This window comes from Girardinichthys multiradiatus, chromosome 21 (assembly GCF_021462225.1).
Source record: "Girardinichthys multiradiatus isolate DD_20200921_A chromosome 21, DD_fGirMul_XY1, whole genome shotgun sequence".
Classification (NCBI taxonomy): Eukaryota; Metazoa; Chordata; class Actinopteri; order Cyprinodontiformes; family Goodeidae; genus Girardinichthys; species Girardinichthys multiradiatus.
In genome coordinates this window covers 22,564,075-22,583,329 of record NC_061813.1, presented here as the reverse complement: position 1 = coordinate 22,583,329, position 19,255 = coordinate 22,564,075, and the positions used below count along the sequence as shown (strand labels likewise).

Here is a 19,255-nt window from a genome sequence, read left to right as displayed (position 1 = left end):
GTGGTGTGCTAACTCTATTGTCAGGTACTTAATCAAGCCACCAGATTTATTTCTCAGTCTTAACTCTGGGGACAACTGCAAGTGTGCATTGGTATTGGAGAATTAACCAACTATTCTCAGTGAGAACTGAGGGGTTGGAAATGATACTGATAATGAGGGATTGCTGCAAAGTCAACACCAGTGACTGTCCACTGTCTCTACATGCTCATCCAGGAGGAGTGAATGCTGCAAGTCACTGACTGGATGCAATCTGCTGGGTTTCCTTAGATAGAAAAACCTTTTATCCAATTTGAATAAATAGCTAACTCCGACTGCACTGTTCAATTGTTAGGATTAATTGGAATGTATGTACCTGAATGTTGTGAAGTGCCTTGAGACAACATGTGTTGTGAATTGGCGTTATATAAATAAAACTGAATTGAATTGAATTGAATTGAATAATGTTATCAACCAAAACCATATGAGGTCTTGCCTCCACAGTATGAGCACTTACAAAAAAGCACAATAGATCCAGATGTTGCTCAGAATGACCCTACCTAGGGGGCATGGGGCCATTACGCCAATCAAACACTGTAACACTTAAAGTCTCAGCCCTAAAGCAGAATGGAGAAAAAGTGTTTCTTACCTCACACATATGCACCGGTAGCAACAGCCACTGAAATTAGGTCAGATCCCCCTGTGTGCACCTAAAGCCAAACAAAAAAAAAAAATACACCAACATTTAATGACTTCATATACTGTTTTTTTTTTTTTTGACAGAAATGTCTCCAACAAAATAAAACAATCGAGTAAAGGGAAACAGACAATGTCTGTCAAGTTGTTATGAAATAACAAGCTCAACCACTATTCTGAAAGTCTGGACTCCAATTCGAACCCATTCAAGTCAATCCAGACCCGGTCCACAGCTTATTTTTAGGGCACTGTTACCTGAGCCTCAAAAGAGAACACAGTACGGTGCTATAACCCTCGTCATTAATATTTAAGATGTTCAAAGCAAGCACTTAGTTATTGAATCAGGAGAACAACTCTTTCTGTAAGTTTCACCCACAGACAATAACTGCAACCATAAAAATCATGAATCAAATTGCTAACAAGTCATATCTGAACAGAGAGGAAGCAGACTTATGATAGGCTAGCACTTCAGCAAATGTCTCCCGGAGCAAAGATCCTCAACAGTGCAAGATGTGATTACTAAAAGCTTTTTCTACCCATATAACTGAGACAGACAGCTCTTTAGAAATAAATGATAACATTGAGTGTTTTAGGGTTTCCTTGTAGCATCTAGCCAGACAAACCCCTTACAAAATATCATAAAATGCACAAAACGCATAACCATTATAAATAAGAATACATCCCCAAAGATACAAATATACATACGCACACAGAGAGAATGAAAATTAAAATATTTTAAAAAATGAAAAATTGGGAAAAATAAAACAAATTTGAACAAATGTTTAGGAAGCTGACTGAAGATAGGCAGAGCAATTTTTCACGTTTTAATGAATTAATATTGTTCAAAAATGTTTTATTGTTGCTATATCCTGTTGAACTTTTACTTCAGTTTATTGCCTTTATATATGCATGTAAAGAAAGAATCCAGTTGTTGAGCCATGAAAACTAACTCAGTTTTAAGCAAATTTTTCTTGTAAAATTAGAGTGCTCATTATACTTCACTGTCAAAAATTAGACCAACGTAGGGTCACAAACAAAAAGTTGCTCCTGGATCTTTAAACTCATCAAGTAATCAGATTTCTATTTTTTTATGAGATGTTTGAGAATCTCTGTGCGAAAACAGTCATCTGATCTTTGGTTTGTTTAATCTCTCTGGCAATAACTTGACAGTAAAAGAAAATTATGTGGGTCAAAAATCAATCAATGTACAATAATGGCATTTAATCTTATGTATGTGAGAAAATGACTATTTTAAGACTTTTACAGGACTAAGGTGAACAGTTTTATAACAGTGATTTGCGGAATGAAAAGAATTCAGTCACTGATTTTAAATTGTTTTGTTTCTGTAAATTAAAATAAAACAAAGCTGAAGCAATAAAATGCAGCTGCAGCAGCGTACATGCTGAGAACAGAGTAAGCCCCGAGCATGCAGAGGGGATGTGGTCAGTGTAGGGATGTCAGAGGCATAATAGGCCGCTGAGTCATAGGTTATAAAAAGCTGTCATTAGGGATTTCTGTCCTCAGCAGCTCATCACGCAGGACTTGTGAATTATTTATTACAGTGGAAACTCAAGTGGCCCGTTACTCGAAGACCGCCTGGTTTCTTGCACCTTGCTTTCTTCGGCCCTGTTTAATAAAAGCGTATCATCTTCTTGTTGCAATTTAAGTCTGACTTATATTTTGTAGCGTGACTAATGTAGGTGTTTTATTCAACAGAGCATTCAATCTGATCAATGTCTATATATATATATATATATATATATATATATATATATATATACATATGTATATGTATATATCAGTGGCTATTGCTCTAAGACTGCAAGGGAAGCTCAGCTTCCCCTAAAATGTCAAAAAATAAGTGATCAAATGTATACTGTTGTGTGTACATGTCATTGACTAAATATGCGCTAAAACGCGCTCAACTTTTGTTCAGAACCAGCTTCTTATCACTGGTAACGACACGGCTTTCCTCTCACTCATTCCCGCAGCTTCACAGTGAGTTCAATAGCGAAACAAAAATGCTGGCCTTTGTCCCGCCCATCACACGTTCAGGGTCTCTGGGGGTCTATGGGGCAGTGGGCTGGCCCGGATGCTCAGCTTCTGCATGATGAATACACACACATATATATATATATATATATATATATATATACACAGTACAGACCAAACGTTTGGACACACCTTCTCATTCAAAGAGTTGTCTTTATTTTCATGACTATGAATATTGTAGCTTCACACTGAAAGCATCAAAACTATGAATTAACACATGTGGAATTATATACTGAACAAAAAAGAGTGAAACAACTGAAAATATGTCTTATATTCTAGGTTCTTCAAAGTAGCCACCTTTTGCTTATATATATATATATATATATATATATATATATATATATATATATATATATATATATATATATACAGATTACTGAAATGCTTTTTTTATTTCTTTTATCTTTAATCCAATGAAAAAAAAAAAAAAAAGGCATGCACCAATCCCCTGCCCGGACACTGATTCCTGGTTTTCTTTAAGGTCTGACCTCCCAATATTGTGTTCGCGTTATTATAAAAACTTTTTCTTTCATATATAACATGCAGTTTCCAGGAAAATTGGCTGATTCTGATCTCTGGATGAGCGGTTGGTACATCTCTAAAATAATTGCACACACTAACGCCCACACATTCATACACCAATACTCAGATCAGTAGGCAACTTGTAATGTGTCTTGCCAAGAGGCACATCGACATGTGACAGGAGGGAAGCAGGAATCACACCCATAACCTTATTATTGCTACTCACCCATGAGCCACAGTTGTCCACAGATAAAGCCAGACAAAGACAGACTTTAAGACAACTGTTTTCCCTTGAAGTGTCTTTAAGATTGTCAATTATATTAAGCTGTTAAGCATCACATTCCTTCCCCTATTGCAGAAATCAGAAAAAAAAGAAACTACTCCTCCAAATCAGTCATACTTAACTTTTCCATTCTGTTTTTTGATAGGAAAGTCAATGCAAATCAGCCCAGGCATTTTCCTCACTTTGTTTTGTTCTCAGTATATGAAAATGGTTAAAAATCCCATGGGTCAGTGAAAACGATCCCCCCTCCACTCCAGTCGCCTGCTCTAAGTCAGCCAAAACATTCCAGACTTCAAAAGACGGCTTTAGCCTACCAGGGCCATTTTAGTGTCCCAACCTCCATGGTCCAGGAGGACTTGGTTATTTGGATAAATTAATTTCTGGAGTCTGCCGGAGTTGCAAAAACAACCTCCTGCCTGACAGCAAATTAGTCTAACTGGAGAAAAAACTAGAAAATATATCAGGTTATGGAAAACACAGACTTCTTCTTTAGACCAACCTGATTTTGTTTAACTGCTCCCCTACTTTGTTTATGATTGCACCCAGTTCTGGAAATTTTAATATTATCATATAAAAATATCATGCAATACATCTGTAAACCAAGCTGTTGGCAGGTGAAGAGTTTCAATAGGCACCATCAGCACAGCGGCTGTAAAACACACAGGCTGTATACAGTACACAGCTGACTGCCTGTGTGCCATAAAAGAGCCTGATGTAAAAGTTTAATAACTGTCAGTGGTATTAAAAAACTGATCTAAAACTGAACTATCTTGACGACAAACATTTGTGAAGGAGAAAAAATATAAATCTGAGAAAAGAGACTGTGAAAATAGGAGAAGGAAAATGGTTACGGAGGGAATATATGCAAACAGATGAAGACAATCCAGAATTAATGGTCCGCAACATTTTCAGGCACTCAAAGAGCTGTCCAAGGACACCATGGGGGGAGACTGCGTGGCCCCCCAGTAATTGGAGGAGCATGTAACTTCAAAAGTAAGGAGAACAGACTGGAGAACTCTCCTCTGAAGAGAAGTCTTAAAGCAAACGTGAAGCACATGCAGAGTACAGTAGGGAATATAGTGCATGTGTGAATGAAAATCGTTCTGTTGAGACATGATTCGAAGCAGTTTTGATGCATTTACAACTGACTCAGCTCTGAGCTGCAATCTTTTCATTACTGGGTTTCCACCTCGAGCCATTTGCTTTTGATGCATAACGCTCCAAAGCTAATACGAAATATATAAATATTTCCTATAAATGCAGCATTCAAAGGATGTGAGCTCATGGTATTAAAATAAAAAAGCTATAACATGTTTTGACCACAAGTATTAATAAATATGTCAATCACAGTGTTGGATCGTGACCACATTCCCACAAAACAGATGATGGTTCTGCATCGCAGTCCAAGCAAGAGAACCTTAAACACTGGACCATGCAAATGCCTATCTCACCACAATGCATATGCACATTATATTAGCAGGATAAAACGATTACTGAGTATAGGTATGTGCCGCATTCCTGTATAAAGGAATACTGAGCTAAAAAGCCATGTTCAACCGGAGCAGACAGCCCAACCTATTAACCAGCTAATACCATGTGGTATGACCTCAGTGTTACTCTATAAAGAGCAGAACCGAAAAAGTTTCAACATTCCAACTAATAAGTACTTGAATACTACAACTAATATCTAATAAATACTTTTGCTCGAGTCTCTGCATTGCTTCCCCTAAATTGTATTTGCTAGACAGCAACAAATCACAGCAGAAGTCATTTAAGGTTTCCTTCATGTAGAACAGGTCAATACCTTTCAATTTACTAAAAAAAACTAAATGGCTTCATCTTATATATTTCATCTACACTTTTAATCTAAACAAAAAAAACGCAAAGTGAGCAGAATCCCCCCCTCCCCCCCTCCCCTCACTGTTTGAGCAGAGCAACCCTGCATTGCCCATCCTTTACCTGTTTTGGCATACTACCAGTCCCCCTGTTTCAGCGCACCACCAATACAGTTAGTATGCTGAAAGGCTGAACACCACATAGAAAGCAACATTTGCTCGGCTCTCAGTCGGTGTAGGTTGGTGATGGGAGAGGTGCAAATACATACAAATTGTGTCAGTGTTTGACCGTGCTTGCTGCTACGAGTAGGGTTGTTTTCAGGCTGCAATCTGAACGCAGTGTACGCTTTCTGCTACAGAAAAGCTCAGGCATGTTTGTTCACTGATTGTGACCAGAAGAAGAAAGCGGGCGGCAAAGCTATGGAAGAGCTGCAAGAGAACAGTATAGCAACCTGTAAAAATTTTCACATTACGTATTATAACTACTTCAGGTTCCAAAAGATCTGTCTGATCAGAAACGGTGCAAACAACTTAAATTTATTTTAACCAGGGTGCAACACAGCATACTTAGCAGTCAATTGTGATTTGCATGTCGCTTGGTGTGGTCCAAGCGACACACCAAGCGAGTGTTATTTGTGTTGTTGATGTGTTCCTATCTTAAACAGTAGGTGTCACTGCAGATCAAATCTCCCTATATTTAAAAAGGGGGAGCAGAAAAAGAATCTATAAAGTAAGTGAATTTCTAATATACATATCTGACTACAACATTTGACCTTACAAGCACTGCTTTTAGGCGTTTTTAAAAGTGTATGTAATATGTTGTCCGTGTGTTAATATGCATGCATATGCTTGTAAAAACCAATGTTCCAAGCAAACTCTAACCTGGTGCTCTTTGCAGAGAAAGTTACTAAAATTTGGATTTGCATGACAAGCCAAAATAACAGAGCTATGTCACTATGTCCCTCCTGACCAGACGTGCACACATTTCTGTCACAAGAATACCCAATTGTAAAGCAGCACACTGCAGGCTAGCTAACCAACCCAAAGGCTAAATAACAACCGAACATCCACTTGTTCAACTCCCAGTGTTACGATATAAAGAGCAGAAGTGTAATAGGCAAAGTATTATAAGGAATTAGCATGCTTGTGAAGTAAATTCAGTGGAGGTTTGTTTTTTACTTATTTTGGTTTAGTCTTCCACCAATGTATAGCTGTGTCTACATAGGTGTGTCTATGTATCAAAATAAAAACAGCAATTCACTGATTAATGTTTTAGAAAATTATTCATTACATTACTATTATTGTTCTGATAAATATATTATCGTATTCGCAGCAGCAAAGTGATAATCGTTGCATTTTTTGTGAAATAAAATCAGTTAGAGCATGTTTTAAATCTGTTTTAAACTGATAATGTGGTTCAGTTGTTCTTTTGGTGATAGAACAGATGCAGACAGCATAAACAGGCAGTTGGCAGGCTCAATGTGGTCTTGATCAACTGCAATTAGGGATCAGCTGTTTTGGGAGTAACGGCGTAACAAAATAACGGCGTTAGTTACTGCGTTACTTTTTAGTTAACAGAGTAATCTAACTAATTACTTTGCCCATTTCTGTAATGCCGTCATGATGTTTACAATGTAACACAACACGTTATTACAACTCAATAAGCGGGTTTAATAAGAGCACAGGGCGGGATTTCACCACTCAGACATAGTAAACCAACAGCAAGAGAGAAACATGACGATGGACGGGAGTCTTGTAAATTCAAAAACAGCATTTGAAAGTTGGAAGTATAGGCAATATTTCATGTTCGCTGAAGTTAAAGGCAAAAATGTGCATGTGATTTGCAAGTTATGTCCGGGAACAAAGAAATTATCCACGTTCGTGACCAGCAACTCCAACCTAATGAAGCACCTCGCATCGTCTCACCCTCCTACAACACTTGTGGCTATCAACCCGAGCCCTGCTGGGGCCAGGGTGAGCTCCGATAATCCTACACCATGAAAACAGAAAATGTTTGATTTTTCTGGTCAGCAACTTGTAAAATCATTTTAGATTCTAAAAAGTAACTGAATAGTTACTTTGCCTAGTAACTACTTACTTTGATAGTGCAGTAACTGAGTTACTAACTCGCTTACTTTTTGTAAAAAGTAACTAGTTACTATAACTAGTTACTTTTTTAAAGTAATGTCCCCAACACTGGTGATCAGCAGGTCAAATACTGAAAAAATCTGATTGTTTTCTTTCGAGTCAGTAAGCACAACAACATTCCCACCACTTTCAGTCTAGAAACGTATGAACCAGGAGCATGTACTTGGATATAATTGGTTTTGAGATGAATAAAAATCTTATAAAAGTAAGGGACTGATAGTAAAAAGGGGATTATCTTCATCATGCTATTGTCCTTACAAAAAAAATCTAAATTAGTCAATATTGGAATTGGCAAATCAGATCTAACACCTCTTTTATATAGTATGGATAACACTGATATACTTGTAATAACAAATATGTTTTATTATCTCAGTAGCGGTATCATTTTGCATTTCTGCTTTTAAGTTGAGCAACTAGAACTAGACAAATGTTTGTGTTGAATTTTTGAGTAAATAACATGATACTGTGAAAGCATGTTTTTTTCATCAATAAGAATGACCGAGGCCTAGTGAGTTAATTAGATAAACAACAAAAAAATCTCCTTCAACCGTTTGACGTCAAAAAATGATTCAACCTATAGCTGCGTTCTAGCTTTTCAGATTAAAATAGTTACTGCTTTCTGTTGCCTTTTATAATCGTTAACAGATTTTACTGTAACTTTTGTCCCATTAACAACAATAGTGCACAACCTCAAAATTTGCAACATTTTTATATATTTCTTTTTTTATGTTAATGTTATTAATTTCTTCATCCAATAATTAATCCATTGAATAACAGTAAAAGTATATATATATAAAAAAAGAAATTACCACAACTAACAAAAATACATTATTAGGCTGTATTGACATTTAGCCTGAAATAACCTCGAGACCACACATATCTGACAGTGGTTGCTGGCTTCCATTAGAAAAACAGACTGAATAATACAGACAGACAAAGACAACATCATTAGTGCATTCTGTTCCATTTTTTTAGGTTGCGATTTCTACACCACAGAGTTTGTGTAACCATGAAGATATTCTAGGGTGGCCTCCAGTCAGAGGTAAGCCAATCTTCAGCAGCAAACCTCATCATAACATTTAATCAGGTGTATAAATTTGGCAGCTTGATGAACTCACTTTTAGACACTAAAGGGTCACTGATATCTGACAACTTTGCCTAGCAGGACAAGGAAAAACAGTAAAACAGGGAAACCACCAGCTTTACACAGTCGATCCAGTGAGACGTGTGTTCAGTGCTACAGAACCAGTACAGAGGGCCTGCCTCTGCAAAGACTGTACTCATGATGGCAGAACTTTGACATAACCTACACTTCTGTCTTGATGATGTGCCTCAACTATATATCATGAAAATGAGTCCAAGCCAGGGGAAAATGAAGACAAAGTGTGTCATAATGGAATGGGAATTGCAGAGAGGAACAGAATCTTTCCAAGGACCTTTGGTCCGAGGGAAGAATACCATGCATGCTTGAGTCACTCCAACATACACTAAGTAAGAAGAAAATGTCCATTTTTAACATGGTATCCATCACTGTCAAATGTGGTGTGCAGCCAGAGAAAAAAAGGAAATAATCAAACAGAAAAATGACTGGAGTCATGGGCAGAATGGATGAGAGCAAAACCTCCAACTGTTGTTAACTTAAGGCAAATTATGTTTTGACAAATGTCTCTTATACAGCTTGTAAAACTGGTCCTCGTTTCAGAGTGAAAACATCTGATTTAAGGTGAGCCAGCTGCCAGAGCATAATGCACAGATAGGTTTAACAACTTTTACTTGATGTTTGTTAGGTTTATAGATTTTAATACTTTCATTGCTATAAGAGGTGAATGTCTAAAATAAAACATAAACTTTTTCAAGGTTTGTTTTGCAAACTAAATTCTAATTAAAGGTGCCCAAGGGTGTCGCCAGGCCCATTTGTCTCAGGCACATTGTTAAGTATATATTTTCTGTGCTCCAGTAAAAATTTCCAGATCAGATTTCAACAATGAGTTGTGACTGTTAAGCAACCAACCTAAAGAACCACTTTGGAAGATTACAGAAAAGTCTGAATGTTTGGAAGGAAACTATGAAGGAATACGGAAAGACAAAAGAATTATCCACAGTGGCGTTTTTGCAGATGGGATTGCATTGTGACATAAGCTAGATGTGAATAAATTCAAAGTAACTGCTTTGTGTATACGGGATATGTTAACATCAGGTAGTGTGTGGCTGCCATTTTTCTTTAAATTGCTTATGTTAGGGTGGTGCAGTCCCCTGAAAAAATACCTTTTTTTGCAATTTTGGGTTAAAGTTTTAAGAACCTTTTCGTTAACAGCTTAAAGTTAAGACCCTCAGAACTCCGTTCATGTATTTGCTTCATGTTAGGAACATAGCTGGGGCGCAATGTCAAAAATAAAAGGCCTTGACAGTCCATACATGAAGAACAGGACATGGTTTCCATGACAACCAACACCTGCAGTAATGTCACATGTTACATTTCCTGATGTTTATTCTGACCACAGAAATGTTCATTAATGAACAACTTATTAAATATTTATGGGAATATCTAAAACAGCTTTTAAAATGAAGAATTTGTTGTGTTTTAGGGGTCAACTTAAATGAGGGACACAAATTACTCTTGAATTTAGACTTTTAGAACTAAAAATGATTATTGTGAAAATAACTTTCAGGTATGTTTGTGAGCTGCTTCTTACACGTCATTAATAGGCAACAGCAAATATCCAATTACCAGCAAGAAGTAGAACATGTGGCTTAAAATATGGTAAAATTACCAGGGTACTTATGCAATTTTGAAAGGTCTGAAATAGTATAGGGTGATTTTTTAGCTATTCCAAGTTCTGGAAAAGTACAGAAAAAGCTACATTTGCATCCTCTTTTTTTCTCCTTAACAGCCAGGGGGTGGTAGCATAAGGGCAACGAACACTAAACTGTAATGAACGCCATGTATAAAACTACAGAGTAAGTTTCTTTTGACCCATTTAAGACAGGTAATTACAAAACCAAGCTTTATATATAACAAAAACTCAGAATAATGGATCTGCGTCAATGACATACTCAGATGGCAGAAAAGTTGATTAGTTTAACCATAAATTGTTGACCATATGATGTTCATTGTTTAAGTGTTTGTATAAATACATAAATAAACTTTTGTTTACGTACATTAAAATTAGGCTGAAAATTTAATGCTGAAAAAGTATGGAATCTCGAATGGAAAAATGTGCAGGAACCCTAAATCACCTTTATCGGGATAAAAGTTACATTCATGTGAATATAAAAGGACTGTGTAAATAAGACAATGAAAATAAAAATTCTGGGTCCAGGCTCTTTTTATATTCAGACCTAGTACCACTTTGTGTCTAGCAACGCCCCTAGGTATCGCCTTTAGAATAACATCCTGGCCCTTGTTATGCAGCCTATAATAACGGAAGGTGGACGGCTTTAATTAAAGCAGCTTCAGTTTATTTTTGCTCATCACAAATCCTCCTGCGACTTTTAGCTCAGTTGTCCTGGTTGTGCACCAGCTCTGTCTCCGCCCATGTTGGAGACGTGTCAACAACACGCTGTCAATTTAGGTCACAAATTAGACGAATTGCTAAAATAACAATGGCCAAGAAATGAACGAAGTTACAGAAAATAACAAAGAAAAAAAGACAAATCCGGTGCCCTCAAATGCCCCAACTTTCTGTCTTTTTAACAAATATAGCCACTGTCTGTCTGCGCATGCAACAAGTCTCCCTGTCTATGAACATGAATATCACGGACGCCTCGTTTTCGTCCTCTCTGCTGCTGGCTGGAAACAGTCGATGTGTGTATAAAACACCAAAGAGAGTAAAAACGTACCTTAAAAAGCTTGTCATTGCATACTGAGAACTTCCTCTGGCAACCGAGGCGGAAGGTTACAGAGAATCGGAAAGTTATCATGCAGCAGGCAGGAAGAAAGGTCTTCTTAGAGAGCAGTAGCTATAACTCTCTCAAAAAACGTGAGTTTGATACTTGTATGTGCGTGCATTTTAACACCGACTATTTTTTTTTTTTCTTACAAAAGCTTTTTTTTTATGAGTATAAATACATAAAACTCTGAGGCAGATTTGAATAATCACACCAATGTAGTTGAGGTAGGCAGAATGTTAGGGAGGTTTGTGGTGTGTCTTTATTGTAACTGTAATATGGCTTTTCCTTTGAATTTGATTTAGAACGCCACCTATAGGTCCGTATGCATAATTTGGATTATCAGATGAAGTAAAAAGAACAGCATCTAATACTATTTAACAGTAAACACAAACATGACTACTGAAAACAGGACAAAAATGTATCTCTAGAAAGTATCTTATTAATGGTAATTTTCCAATTTCCCAAAATGCCATTTAGGTCTTCCTGCTTTTTTACAATATAAAATATGGTTAACAAACATTTTGTCTAAAAAAAAAAACAATTTAAGCAAAAACTTTAGTTATCTAGAAATATATACACCATAGGTTTGGCATTAAAAAGAATAAATTCACATAAACAAATCAGATGATAATTTAAAATTAAAAAATGGATAAGGGAAAATGTAAAGAAATATAATTTCAATCTCTCATTCTATGTGTGAAATATGGTGTCTAACCTCAAACTGACTGCTAAAAGAACTTATACTGTTGACAATCACCTGTAAAAATAATAAACCAATAAAGCTAAAAACACAACTCTAAAATATTTATATGCAGTCTTAGACTGTATTTACAGTGCATGGCAACACCCCTTGAGCTTTTTCTCATTTTGTCATGTTACAATTATGAGCTTCATTGTGTTTTCATTGGGTTTTATTTAATAGACCAACACAAACAAGTGCATCAATTTGAGGTGGAAATAAAATCATAATAATTTTTAAAATTGTTTCATGATTAAAATCTAAAAATCGTGGCATGCATTTGTAATCAGCCGCTTTTAAAAATTCAGTGCAAGCAATAAACCAACTGCTTGTGGAAATCACCTAATTTTGTAATTAGTCCACTTTTGTGTAACTGAATTTCAGTATGGATATAACCGTTCTGTGAAGGCTTCAGAGGTTTGTTAGAAAAAAAATATCGAACAGATCATGAAGACCAAGGAACACACCAGACAGGTCATGCCATCTCTTAGAGCATTGTTCAATCCATCATTTGAAAATTGAGTGTTCTCCAAAGCCACCAAAATATAAAACCTTTTTTCCCCTATGTGCAAAAAGCCTTGTTTGGAGGAATCTAACTTGTACTGTAAACTGCCTTGAACACACAATCAGTGTGGTTACCCACGGTGTTGGCAGCATCATCATGTGGGAATTCCTATCAGCAGGGACAAGGAAACTGGTCAGAGTCGAAGATATATAGAAAGCAATCCTTGAAGAAGGCAAGGCACTGTATTCTGCTTTGTGATGCCCTATCAATGCATATAAGCATTTACATTACTATGTAAGCTCCTTAGAGTTATTATTATGTCATTACTTGTAATTTTACATTTTATGTATGCATACAGTTGTATGAATCCAATGACAATAAAAGCTTCCTGTGTTGCAGATGAATTCATCCATCACTCATACTTGCTTGAATCATCTCCATTTGTTAACTAATCATACAGGACGCTTGGATGGACAGAACCTAACAGCCCCCAGCAATACATCACGAGGCAGTTGTGATGATTTGTTGCATCAATTGACATTTACCTTAATCTCGTTAGGCTTTGAAGATGCACTCAACCGAAGGTTCCAGTCCAAGCCTTCATTTCAGCTCAGCCAACACACCTTCAGAAAAAATGGGGGATGCAATTGGATGGAGGGTGCCACATATCCTTGAGAGCATTTTTTAATTTCTTGGTGCTCCATCTGTTGAAATGATAAAGTGCAGCCATTATGGAGTGCAACGAGATTAAATTAATTAGGTTTGTCCATTATACTGCCACAGGCTCTTCACAGATGATTGCAATTTTCTGTCAGGCCCATTATTGTAAGATGTGTTTAGTGGCTTGATGCAATTAAAATGGACTTAATGTAAATCTAACAACACAAATAACACTTTTCTGTGTGTATGTTTGAGAGGGGGTGCGGCTGAAGGGTCCTGAAGTGCAATGGTAAACACCCACTGTAACCATTTTTAACTTCAAACAAACCAGGGTGCTATTTGATTAGTCTGGACTCTGTGATCAATAACTATGTTTCATGTTTTCATGTTCCCTGTGATGTCAAGGGATCCGGTTGCACAGACCACCCTTGTCTGGATATTGGCTGTGAGGAACACAACACCTTGCACAGGCGTATCATGATGCCCATAGATCATTTGAACCTGGTGAGAGGGGAGTTTAATGGAGTCGCTCTGATGAAAGCATATAAAGTGCAAGCATCTGAATCTCACGGTTCAGTACGGTAGGTGAGGCAGACTTGAGAGAATTTTATTAATTTCTCCCCCGGAGCTGATCTAATATCCTGCAGATTGGTTGCTTCCTCCTGCTGGATCAGGTCACCACCACGGGACAAAGCCTGTAGGATGTGTGCTTAACTGGAGGAGATCTCTGCCTGAGCGTCACAAAGCTCCCGCTGCCATTTACACGCCGGAATGGCGGAACTGTCACGCTAAAAATGTCAGCTGCTTTTTATTCTCAGCATCTCCATAATTTCTGATTTATGGAACAACATAAAATATAACAATGCACAAATGCTTTGTCTTCATGGGGATATCCTTCTACGCATTTCTCGTCTGTGAGAAGTTTTTTTATTTTCCACAGATCAATCTGGAACCTCACATCAGCCACATCTGTTTTAGGTGATTTTGCTGGATTTGAAGAGGCTGAGCTTTAGGTTATTGTGGCTAAATGGAGAATTGCCATAGCTAATAAGGCAATGTGCTTTATTTTATTATATGCAGAATTACAACTTGAGGGCGGATGTTTTCTTTTCATCCCTATTCGGTTCCAAACAACGTGATACAATCTACACCTACAGAAAACTTTATGTACAGTTTCTTGCAAATGCATTCACACCCCTTGAACGTTTTCCCATGTTTCACTTTGCAACCACAAACTTCACTGTTTTTTTACTGGGATTTTATGTGACAGACCATCACAAAGCAATACATACCGTGAAACAAAAAGGAAAGAAAAATCCCCCAAAAATGTTACTTCTAAATATTTGAAAAGTATGGCTTCCTTTCGACTCCTTTACAGTAAAGTATTGTGGGACATGTGTCTACCAGGTTTGAACATCAACAGACTGGAATTTTGGATCTGGCTGTATGTTTATGGCTGTTGTCCCACTGAAAGATAAACTTTCACCCCAGTCTCAAGTGCTTTGTGTCCTCTGCCAGGTTGTCCTTCAGGATTTCCCTGTAATTAGCTCAATCCTTCTTCTCATCAACTCTTACCAGCTTTCATGTCTCTTTTGAGGAAAAACATCCACGGCATGAAACTGCTGCCACCATGTTTCACAGATGGGGTGGGTTGGGGGGTGGAGGGTGTGCTTTTTGCTAGTCAGGGTTTTATGTTCAATTTTGAGTTTAATCTAACCAAAGCACTGTTTTCTATATATACTATATTGCCATAAGTATTAGTCTGTCAACTTTTACATGTGCAGGAACTTTGACAACATCCAGCAACTTTTACTATTCTGTAAACATCGTCCACAAGGTTTAGGGGTGTGTTCATAGTTAGATGAGAAAACCAGAATGGCAGTCTCTGCTCTAATTCATCCCAAAGGTGTTTAAGAAGGTTGAGGTCAGGACTCTGTGCAGGTCAGTCAAGTTTCTCCAGACCAAACTTTATACACTTGCAGCCATGGAAGTTATTGTATCACTGGAATTCAGTGATTTGGTGGTGAGGCCCAAATACACTGATATAGTGTATTTGCTGAGTCCTCTGCATGGCTTGTGGCAAACATTTAACAGAAGTTCTTTTGGTTTTATTAACCAATGTCTTCTCTTGACATTCTCCTATAAAAGCCAGACTTGTGAATTTCATAATGGTTGTCCAACCTAAATATTCCTCCATCTGGTCAAAGAATCTTTGCAGCTCCTCCAGTATTACCATGAGCCTTTTGGCTGCAAATCTGCTTCATGCTTTTCTGTCAGTTCAGGTGGACAGGCATGCTTTGGAAGTTTTAAAGTTTAGTCATACTCTTTCCACTTTAAGATGATGGGGATATTATTTTAGAACAGAATACCACCTCAAACGTCTCCCCACCTCTAGCCTTGACCTGCCTGATGCGTTCTGTCATCTTCATGATGCTGTTTGTTCACTTATGTACTTGTAATGAGAATACATTACACATGGGTGTAATCTGCAGTATTTACTAATTAGGTAACTTCTGATGGCAGTTGGTTGCACTGAATATTTTTTAGGACAATCAGAGAAATTGGCGCTAAACTCAGACAAATGCATAATACACTACTTGTGTGGGACTATTACATAATATCCCAGTAAAATACATTTACACTTTACCGGTGTAAATGTGAAAAAGGCGCGTGAATAATTTTGCAATACAGCATACTTTACACAGAAAAAGATTCATTAGTGTCTTTTTTTTCATATGCATGTTAAGATTTATAATAGCTAGCGTGCCAGCCAGGTAACCCGAGGAGCAATCTACCAGCGTGTTTGTTTGAGGCACCATTCACACACGGTGCATTCCAGAGATCCTGGCAGGCCAACAATAAGTCAATCAATCATATTCCGTGCAGCAGTAATTTAGGAGGTGTCACACCATCTCTTTTGTTTGCCACAGGACAGCACAGCGAGCAAGAGAGAGAGAAAGAGACATAAAATAAGGGGAGACAAGGAAATCTCATTAAAAACATGATATGGACTGAGGAACATTTTGTGCACTCTGCATGCATCACAGAGGGATTCACACATTGTCACAATTTTGAGGCACGAATTTTAATAACAGGGATCTGATCATTTATTGATAAGGGTCTCTCGAATGTTCTCTGGAAGCTTTTTGTGTCCAAAATGGCTTTAATTGGTTAATTAGAGAATCGTTTTGGTTTAAATTTTTTGATGACAAAGATTTTCTAATACGCCCTGAGCCACTTTTCCAACAATAATAAGTAACTGCCATTAATCGGCATTTATGTGCTTGACTTGCCAGAACCCTGGATATAAAAGTATAAGTAACTACCAAATTACTTTGATTCATTGCTTTGCTTTGTGATATGGCCTTGAGGTGAAGGCCTGTCCGGTTGCCAAATAAAATACGGCTGTAGGTATGCAGAAAAATGCACTTCAGTGTGTCCACTATCAGCGGTTATGGTTGGGAAAAATTATGGTTGCTGTTTGCCAGTGGAGCCTGAAATAATGAGCAGTTAACTCTTAAAAAAATATGCTCAATGTAAACATTCAAGCATAGGTATCAAATCCCAAAATCTACAGCCAGGAGAAGTTCTCCTAAATGGTTTGGTCCTGTTTTTAGTGGATTTATTTTGAATATGTAATGATAAACCCTTGCACACAGTCACTTTTATTGTTATTGCTGTTTATGCTACAGCAGTTTCCATCATCTAAACCTTGCCAGTGTTTGCACTGCCCTACCACTTAGAGTGCCCTTAACCTTAATTGGCACCTCAAGGTAAAGGTGTGCGAAAAGCCATCTAATTCATGTTTTATTGCTGTAGCATAATCTCACACTGAAAAGTTTTTTTTATAAAAATCCAACTTTTAACTTAATTACATTAACTGTAGCAATTATTGTTGCTACGAAAATCTGTGACTGCACAATTAGCAGCAGCTGTAACGATACCTATAACTTAAATTCAGCTGTAATGTGTAATCTTTTATTTAAAGCTGATGAGGAACTATTAATCCATAGTTAACTATTTTCCTGGGGTTTTCTATGATGTGGCATGAAGGGCCATTTTGAAAATGGGTAAGACAAGATAATATGATGGGATGTGACTTATAATCATATTTTTTATTTTCTCTAGCTTCTTTAAGCACTTGACAATTGTCATCTGTTTCTGTTTTGTAAATAGAAGTAGGTACAAAAAGACATTTTAAAGACAAAACTGGCATAATTCCTCTCTTTGTTAAAGGCTTTACATTGTTTCTAAGAAGGATTGTTGAAGAATTAAAGTCTTTTTTTAGTTAGCATTATACAATTTTTAAAGGGGAGGGTGCAAAGTACATTTTTCCCAAAAATTGGAAGTACTTTGCTAGGGTCATGGTTATGGTTGGGATTTAAACCAATATTAGACCAATATTAGAACTGTTCTGGTCAATAAACACTTTTCCTGCTTCTAATGGACCATCATTGGAATTTGTTGTATTTTACATCATTGTACACATGGATTATAAACATGATGTGACACAGAAGCCCGTTTCTATTTGCCACTTTTCAAAATGGGAAAGATAAGACAACATGATACTCAAGTAAATGGCCTGCACTTACACTTACTTTATTAAGTCAGAGGACTCCATGGGGTTTACATTACAATCAGTCATTCACCCATTCATACACTGACAGGCTACAATGTAGCCAGAGACTGACAGAAGAAGTGGGGCTACCACCGGGCCCTTTGACCACCATAACACAACTTAGATGGACAAAGCGGGGGTTTGAACTAACAAACAACAGGTTACGGGACGAACCCCTACCACCTGAGCCACCGTCACCCGAAAGAAACATATATGGTCACACTCAACTATTGATCATATCTACAGTCGAGCAATAATTCCAAAGTTTAAAAGAAATGAGAATGTTACAAATCAAATTTGTTTCGCCGCAGCACGAAATAACACAAGCGGATAATAGGGTAAAAATAATTTCTAAAAAGTCTTCAAAGCTTGCTGTTAAATAACTGCACCAAAGTATTCCTGAGCGAAAAAAATGTTGCTGCTTCAAAAACATTTACCTAAATACTTTTTACATATTTACAATGGTTGCTAATACATGTGGAGGATGCCAGATCACTGACCTTTTTTCACTACTACAAGAAGATATGTTACCATTTTAAAAATTATCGCCTTACCAATGTGTCTTCACCTTCCAGTGGAAATGGAAGAAATAATGTGTTTTAAGGTTAAAAAAGTCATAAGGAGTACCATGCAGGGGTTACCTTACTGGCTCTTCTTGGACATAATGTGATTCCACTGATGTGCCATCTTCACCCAACTTCTGAAATCTCACTCCTTTCCTTTAAACCAACATCATTACCGGCTAGGTTTGCCTTACATATGTGTGGCTTTAATACAATCACTAGTAGATTCTGAAGAATTATTTTTCAACTGATGAAAATGTTAAACATATCAAACATTACACCTGACATCCAGAGTATGCCTTTAAAAGCATTTATGTGGATCTTGTCACTAACATGGCCTTTCCTCCTAAAGGTTATGTTTCATGATGATGTTAGCCTTCTTATCGTACACGGAGATTATTTGACATCCACTTTGGCTTTTTAAACTGATGCTAGAAAAAGGTTTGCTTTAAAACCGAATATATACCCTCTAACGAAAAAGTTGGAATTGTGACATTTGTCAATTTACCAAGACATGGGTGCACGGAAGATACTGTGTATTGTACAAGGTTTCATCAACGCAAAGTAATGTATAATTGTGAAGTGGAAGGAAAATTATATAATCGTCTTTTATAAAGATTTCATAATGACTTTTAAATAACTACAAAAGAACTCAGAGAGCGCAGACCTCCGCCAAGGCCACTGCCTATCAGCTGCCGACAGGATCCCAAACCATGTGAGAAATCCAAGTTGTTGTGCCATGGTTAGACAATGGTAAAGAATCCTTC

At 37.2% G+C, this 19,255-nt stretch overlaps 1 protein-coding gene across 1 annotated transcript in view; it reads right to left on the bottom strand.

Moving 5' to 3' along the window:
• Window positions 1-11,426, bottom strand: part of eya1 (EYA transcriptional coactivator and phosphatase 1) — a 95,981-nt gene extending 84,555 nt beyond the window's left edge. Inside the window, exons 1-2 of the mRNA XM_047350242.1 lie at window positions 11,353-11,426; window positions 626-686 (exon numbers count right to left, since the gene is read on the bottom strand). The gene's annotated coding sequence lies outside the window, so the exon portion shown is untranslated. The remainder of the gene's footprint in view (window positions 1-625; window positions 687-11,352) is intronic.
• Between the last annotated feature and the right edge of the window lie 7,829 nt (window positions 11,427-19,255).